The sequence below is a fragment of the Corapipo altera genome, unplaced genomic scaffold, assembly GCF_003945725.1.
Source record: "Corapipo altera isolate COAL_440 unplaced genomic scaffold, ASM394572v1 54, whole genome shotgun sequence".
Taxonomy (NCBI): Eukaryota; Metazoa; Chordata; class Aves; order Passeriformes; family Pipridae; genus Corapipo; species Corapipo altera.
Genome location: NW_020884902.1, coordinates 1,733,865 through 1,742,230, shown reverse-complemented (window position 1 = coordinate 1,742,230; position 8,366 = coordinate 1,733,865).

Here is an 8,366-nt window from a genome sequence, read left to right as displayed (position 1 = left end):
TAAAATAGGGAAGCCTGTAAGCAGCAGCCCATTGCCATGGTGCACAGGGCACCTCTGGCTTGAGGGAAGGAGTCTCCTCTGCTCCCTTTGCCCATCTTCCAGAGCCCCCACTCCCCAGATGCGTCTCTGTTGAAAACAGCAAAGAATATCATGCAGCACCCAGGCCCATATCTGCTTTCATTTATAGTATTTTAGTCTTTTGGACACTAACATTGCATTTGAATTCAACATTATGAAAAAATAATGCCTTTTAACTCTACTGTTCTTGATTAGGCACTCTTGGCTTGCCCAGGAGCTGTTGATAAAGAAGCAGCTGTAAATGAGGCTGGGTTTGATTGTGCTGTGATATGCACTGGCACTTCTTTTATCAGCATGGGGACAAATAGAGCAATACCTAAACACAGAACCTGAGGAGAGGATGTTATTAAAACCAGTGAAGTCCAAGTTAACATGTTTCATAAGACTCATCTGATAAAAATGGACTGGGGACATTGAAGCTTTCATTAATTAAGAAGACAATTAAGGAGTTGTAAATGTAGAAGAAACACTAGATCTGCAAGAGTTTATGAGGTGAATTTACAGCTCAATTAAGAATGAAAATTGAGGAAACCCAGAACCCGACACTGCTTCTCACACAGACAGCTGGGGGATTTGGGGAGGTTTGGAAGCTGGAAAGAAGAAAATACAAGGAAAGGAAAATGGAAAATATTTACATCAGACATAAACCCTATTCACTTTTAAGACCTAGCCACCAATGTCAGGTACTGTAAACTCTAACTTCATACCGATTACCTGGGATGTGGAGTAATCACATTGCTAATCAAAACAGTGACCTCATGCTCAGGCCAGGACCACTTCTCAGAAATCCTGAGCACAGCTTTCAGGAGATTCACATTTAGTCCTATTATTTCTTATATCAAGTTTGCCAGATTTGTTATGCACAGACAAGGAGATTTTCCTCCCTAGTTGCTGTATCGTGTAGTACTATAAATTGTATTTGCCATCCAATCTTTGATTCAGTTTTTTAGTATAATTGAGCTGCTGGTTGTTACTGATCAAGCAGATGCCCTCTCCTCTCTTCTCCTCTCCCTTAACCATGTCTCTGCTGGCAAGGTAGCAGCAGGATTCTTCCACCCTCCTGGCCAGACTGCAGTTTCCCTTCCAGATGGGACAGGTTTGCAGCTGGAGGTCGCTGTATCAATGGGAGCCAGCCCTGCCGAGATGCACAATGCTCCTGCATTACTGCAAGAGGAGGGATAGTGACCTGTAGTCCCCCTGATCGTGGTCCAGTCCCCTGCACTTGCAGCTTCTGCAAGTTGGATGGGTTTAGGTAACCTACAAAGTCTATAAAAGTAGGCTCTGCAGGTTTCTGGAACCAACGTGCTTCTGAGGCAGGTCTTCAAAATTGAAGTAAAAGTCTTTTTCACACTGGTATTTACTGTTATTCAATATGGTTCTCTTTCAGTGATCCTTCCCAGAATTTCAAGGCATGTGACTTCTGCCTAACTAGATCTATATTAGCATTAATCAGCATTTTCTATGGCTATAGAACAAATGTTTTACACCATTTACTAGTTATTTTCTCTGAATTAATAATATAAAATGCTTGCTGGTAGAGCTGCCTACAGTTAGTCTGGACTCATCCGACAAAAGGCCTTACTGACCTGATCCAAGAGCTAACATTTATTTTATCGGGATTGAATAAAGCCTTGTGATTTTAATGCTTCACTGTGGTGTTGGAACTCTAAACCCTTCTATGTCTACCAAGACTGCAGTTAAGATGACATTGCTTTATAAGTGACAGACTGAACACAGCTATTTACAAAATCTAATTTCTGGGAGAGCATGGGAGAAGAGAGGAGTCTGAGCCCTTTTTTACAGTTTGTTGGAGTTTTTTTTACTACTTCTGCAGTGATGTATTTCCTTCAGAAAAGGCTTCTATTACCGCTTTTTATAATCAAGTGATTTAGATTAAAAAGTTTACCAAGAAAGCTAACACATAGTTGTAGTAATAAATATATATGTTGTGCCAAGCACATCATTGCTGCATGAGGCATTTTGCATCTCTGCAGATTTTCTTAAACATTTTTCTCTATTAATCATTTCTTATCAGTGATACTCCAGAAGTACAAGATAAGAGAACATTATAGCTTGAAGAGATCAGCAGTGCAGTAGATAACCATGACTCCACCAAGCAGATGCTTATTTTCTAGGAAAGATCCATTACTCTACTGAGTACATATTTATAAAGAACATATTAGACTTCACAGCTGGTTGAAAGCATTCATTTACACTTGATAAAAATGTTTTATTCTCCTTGTGTCCTCCTATACCCCCTGCTAATTTTGTTCCCATACCCTCACTCTTTCCTTAGCTCAAGTTACCCTGTGGTTTCACAAGGATTTGTCTTGATCAGACTCTTCTTCTTTCCAAGCTCCACAATCATTTACCCTTTCCCAGTCAAGAGGGTGAAGGGCCTCACCCAGGGAGGTGACAGCTCAACTAAAACATTATGTTTAGTGAAACCAGTCAAACACAGTACAGGCAAGAGAGAACTGTGCCAAAGACCGCAAGAAGTGAGATAAACCATTTTATGGGACCATTTTGAGTGAGCGGGTTAGTCAGGTCATGCATATGCCCTTTTAATGCCCCAGCCATATAACCACACCTCTCTGTGACAACAGCAGGTATGTGTATGGAAGTTCAAAAGCATATACCACTGAAGGAGATAAGTTCATCTGCTGAAAAACCACAAATCAGGACAAAACACCGGGTCCCACTGGTTCCAACCACTGCAGCTAAAAGCAAACAGAAACATCTGACAGAAGTTTTTGTGGATCACATGCACAGGCTTTATTTAGGTGTCCCACCTGCTGGCACATTTGATGTTGGTGTATCAGTTGGTGTTTTTCTGCTCTTAGTGAACAAAGTCTTTCCCAAAGGCACACCCTGTCTGTTTACACAAATGCTTCTCTCTACAGTCGTCCCTAGGTTTAGTATCTCTTGTCCTTTATTTATTACCATGAAACTTTCATATCATATCCCCATGCACTGTTTGCAGTTATCTAGCAAAGCAAATGCACCTGTTCAACCTTTCTCCTCAGTGGCAGGCACAGAATCCCCACACATTGTGTGTGTTTTTAACAATGCAAGTACTGGTCTGGTCTCACAATGATGAATACTCTATGAGCATCCAGGTGGATGAAAGACATAAAAAATGACCCATCTTGCAGATCATCAAAAGGAAAAAAGTATCTTTAATTTTCTATTAGGCTCAATTAGGAAAGTAAAGTGATCAAACTGTGGGACTGTACTGATTTTGCCAGGACAATAGCCATTGATTCCAGAAGGATGAAATACACTGTACACCACTAATTCTTGGTGGGGTTTCACTTTTCTGTGAGTTTATATTTATGATGCTGTTTTATATCAGTGATACTCCAGAAGTACAAGATAAGAGAACATGACACCCTTGAAGAGTCTGAAAGCAGTAAAACCCAAGATAAAACTGTTCCTGATAGAGAAGACCTCGGACTTGATGATCTCTGACGTCTTTTCCAACCCAGTTGATTTTATGATTCTATGATTTCTTTTCCCAGTCCTGGTTGCTATTTATGGTCATTATCATGACAGGTGCCCAAAATGATTCCTGATGGTAAAATGTAATTTTTCAAGGGTTTAGAAAAACACACGGATAGAAAACTAATGCAATCATTAGCCTTCCCCAAATTTTCCCTAAGCTTCGTCAAGCAATCCATAAATGACTAAGAAAAGACATATGAAGCAACACTGCACCTTGATACGTGCACTGTGACATTCTTTAGGGCTTTGAGCAGCGTGGTCTAGTGGAAGGTGTCCCTGCACATGGCAAGGACGTAGGAACTTGGTGACCTTTAAGGTCCCTTTCAACCCAAACCATTCTGTGATTGTATGATCTGGGGGGAAAGGGAGGGGGCAGAAAGAGAAAATGCCCGGGGTCAGTTCTTGATAGAAACAGGTATTTCTCAATAGAGCAATGTCTGCAACAGAAGCTTGTGGGGTTTTTTTGTGATTTTGTTGTTGTTGTGTATCGGCTTTTCTAATACAAAACATCAGCAATGTAAATAGAGCACTTACCTAATGTGGCTGGCACAGAGAAAAAGATGTCCTTCAAATGAGTATCTTAAAGTGGAAAAGCACAGCAAATTAATGACTCCTGATGAAATGACTTGCAGGTGGATTTTTCCTTCAATACTCACCCAGCTGACATAATAAAAGCATTATTATAGGATGACTGGCCTATAGAAACTTAATGATAGAAAATGTGTGGTGTGTTTTCCAGCCTAACTTAGTACCCTAAGTGCAACATCCCCTGTAGGGGATGGAGAAGAGGACTATTCTAGTTTTTCATAGCACTATCTTTATTGCAAGCCTAATCTGTCAACCTTTACTTTTACTTTACATAAACAAGCAGTAGAACTGTTAAGGTCACTCAAGTAAGTGGGGACTTTCCTCCCAATTAAAATGTTATGTGAGAACATGTGTCTCATCAACATATTTTATTACAGTTAATTAAAGATTAAACCTGCAAGGAGCTGGGCTCTTTCGAAACAAAAGCCCACAAAGTGCTCACTTAGCTTTAAGCATTTGAGTAATCTCCATGCTTATATGTTTGGCAATATTCAGATTCTGGGACATATTCTGTGCCAGATCCCATGTAATAAGAAATGCACAGAACTGAACCTGTAGCCTGTGAAAGCATTGAACTTGGGTCTATACAAGAGTGCTTCACTTATTTATTCCTCATGAAGGAGGATATTAAATGAAGGGGATAGATTTAATCCATGTCATACAGTAAAGTTATTCCAAAATCAAGACTGACAAATCAGCTTTGTGAGTACCAAGGCTGCACTGCTTAGTAGCCAACCCCAGGAACTCCACACTGGAAACACAGTCCACCAACATGAACCTCACTGTATCTCTCCATGGTCAGTGTGACCTGAGGGTGGTTGGATTATGTACTCCTGTGTACATTCATACAGAAGGTTTGTATGAAATCTGCAACTTCCAAATAGGTCTGATGGATATGAGCAGATGAGGACTTTGATTCCTACTGAAATGGTGTAATATAATGTTTATACTTCTTTCCCAGAAGAAAATTAAAGTGAGAATAGCAGTGAGAAGTCTCTGTATTGCTTTTGCAAAGAGAGGCTGGAGAATAAGACATAGTTATGAATTGAGATGAATTTTCAGTGTCAATTTAGGAGATGCATAACAATGCAAGGTCACCTGCAGGTCTCCTTTTCACAGTGGCAGGAGCTCACTGTCACTTGGGATAAAGGAATGAACATACTTTGGGGGCACAGCCACTGGGCATCCATCAGTCTCTGTCCTTCTAACCCTTGTTTTGTAAACATCCATGTGCTTTTGTAAGCATAATACTAACAAATACATAAGAAAGTGGAAGGTTTTATCTGTCCTGGGCTGTCTCTCTCCAAAAAGTAATTACTATTAGGTTTAAAATTGTTTTGTTAACTACATTTCAGATGACTGAAGTAATAAAATGCTGACAAGTCATGAATAAGATGTTGTCTTGTGGCAGGTGCTACTAGAGTACTTCAATAATGATTTGGCATTAAGGAAGCTGTTCCTAAGAGGGATCAAGTTTAGAAAAACATTCAGGATTCCAGAAAAAAAAAAAAATCTCCTTTCACAGTATAGAGGTAATTTTCCCTAAGGAGCTAAAGTGGGTTTTGCCCTCTAAGGGATCCAGTTTTAGGGAAGAAAAAGCACATTTTAAAACCTAAAGTTGATCTTTGAATTAAACTAGTATTTATCAATCTAACATGGAACATACCATTCTAATTGAAAAGAAATCAATACAACTAAGATGAGGGTCAGGAGGAGGAAATTTCATATTTTTTTTTTTCCAAACAGCTCCACTTAGTCAACTCTATTAGAAAATGTGTATTTTGGATCATTTCCAGGTTTATCTAATCCTAAAACAAATAACCCAATTGACACAAAATGACTTTTTCAATACACATATCAAAGTCTATGAAGAGACTTTTGCAGCCAGCAAATTATTAGACAACAAAAAAATCTCAGAACTTACAGAGATAATGGGTCTCTACCCTCTTACGATCTTCCCAGGGACAAACCAGCTCCTCTCCAAGTATTGGTGTCATCTGGGTTTGTGGCACTACAGGGGGTTTCCATCCCTCTGTCTCAGTACAGCACACAGTGACAGACTGTCATGACATGGCATGACATGACATTTTACCCACAGAAAACGTCTGCATTTCTAGGGACACCGCCACAAAGCAATCTCTTTTAGACATGGCACTTTCTGTTTCTGCAGAAGGTGAGAAGTGCCCTGGGGCTGGGGCTTCTCCTTTGTCCACCTGTGGAAGCTGGAGAGATGCTCCAGGTGCAAAAAATAGGTTTAGTGCTGACCAGAAGAGCTCACTTTGTGGTAGACTGTATTCTGCCCATGCCTCAACCACATCTCATAAAATAACCAACAGTTCACCTGTAAGTTGCAGACAACAAAGATGACCCAGCATCGTGTGACAAAGGTTTAATATCAGACACAGAAAATAAAATCTTCCAGTTAAGAGTAGAATTCAATTAGAGGTTAAAGGTATGTTGAACTTTAATCAGCATCCTGGGTACAGCTTATGATGTGTGAAAAGGTAAATATTGTCATAATGAGCTGTTGCTGCCATCTACTGAACACAAGGAGTGTGTGCTACATAGATTTACAGTTTGGCTAGTGAATACGAGTGACAATATATGCTTAGCTGGATTAAGTAAAATTTCTGTTTCATTAGAACTATCATGTTTCTTTCTAAAGTGTAACCAGAACATGAATTTGGTTTAGAGAATACCTGTGACCCTTTGGGAGATACTGAATTCTCCTTTGGAGAGCCATGCCTAGCCTGTAGGGGAACTGGGAAAGGTGAGGATGCATAGCTCCCATAATGTGAAACACACTGCTATTAATAAGCTGCAGGTTATTAAAATCTCAGTACACGTTAGCTCTCCTTTAGTAATATCACTCAGAACTCCATCATCTTTGCTGAGGATGAATACTTGCCCTTGTGTGGCAGCTGTGGTTTGGATGAACGACCTTCCAGTTGAAAAAGAACTGGCATTGGCACTGAATTTTTACCAGAAATTCAGTCAAGCAGGCTGCTGAAGGAGTTCTAACCAGAAAGAGCTATCCGAGCCCCAGTGCTTGTTTTATTCAGGGGCTGAGCCTCTTTCTGTAAGTCCTAGGGGCTGCCTCTAAGTGTAACCAGAGGCATTCAAACATACTCATATACATACACATTAACAGCAAAAAAAGTTGTATTAACACACAAAATAGCAATAAAGTCACTAAGTGCAAGAAATCCAGTATTATCATCTGGTTGCAATTCATAAAAAAATATTTTCATGTATTGCTTACCTACAAGGTATTTACGTGGACACTCATAGCCAAACTCAGCCCTGCAGGTAAATAAACCCTATTTTGTGTTGACTTCGAAAGAGGTAGGACAGATTTGCTTCAGAGATGTCTTTGGCTTATTAAGGGTCATAAGAAGACTGCAATTGCAGAGGAAAAGTGAGAAATAGGCGGGGATCCTGCTGATCTTACCAGGCTCTGTATCCAGCTCAGAGTTCAGACACACACAGCTCAACAACAGTGCACGAACATGGTTTTGCACAAGACCCAAGATTATGGACTACAACAATACTCACTTCTGTCTAAAATGGAAAAGGGATTTAAAGAAAAAAAATAATATAAAGATCTGGTTCTTTTTTAGTCTACATTAGAGTAAGTCAGGAGTTAAAGGGCTGAATTTAAGTGTGAAATTAGCGAGAACAGCAAAAAGCATCCTTTATTCCCCTGCAAAACCATAAATTTCCACACGAGGGAGCTTCTTACCCACGAAGCTCACAGGGTGTTCCTCCTGGGAAAGGTGGCAGCAATGGTTCTCTGTGAGCTCATAACTTGTGCAGCCTGATTGCACTGCTGAGAGTTACAGCGAGAGCCAGTAATGAAATGGTTAACAGATAATGATGATTGTCAGAGCTTGTTAACCACAATTATTTTCAAGACATATGTAAATCTGTATAAATACCTAAGTGTGGTATATAATCTAAAACATACTGTTTAAATCTATAAGCATTCCTGAGTTAATTTCACTATGGGAACATTAGTTGCAACTTCCTGACTTCACTGTGTTTGAATTCATATCCATGAACATTAATTTAAAATTAGTCTAAATATTTGTTGAGAATTAATCACCTGATAAATTTAGCTCTTTTTCATTTTTATGAATTATTCATTATCTCCTCTCTTTCCGTTGATGTGTTGGTTGTTTGCAAGAATTGAATTA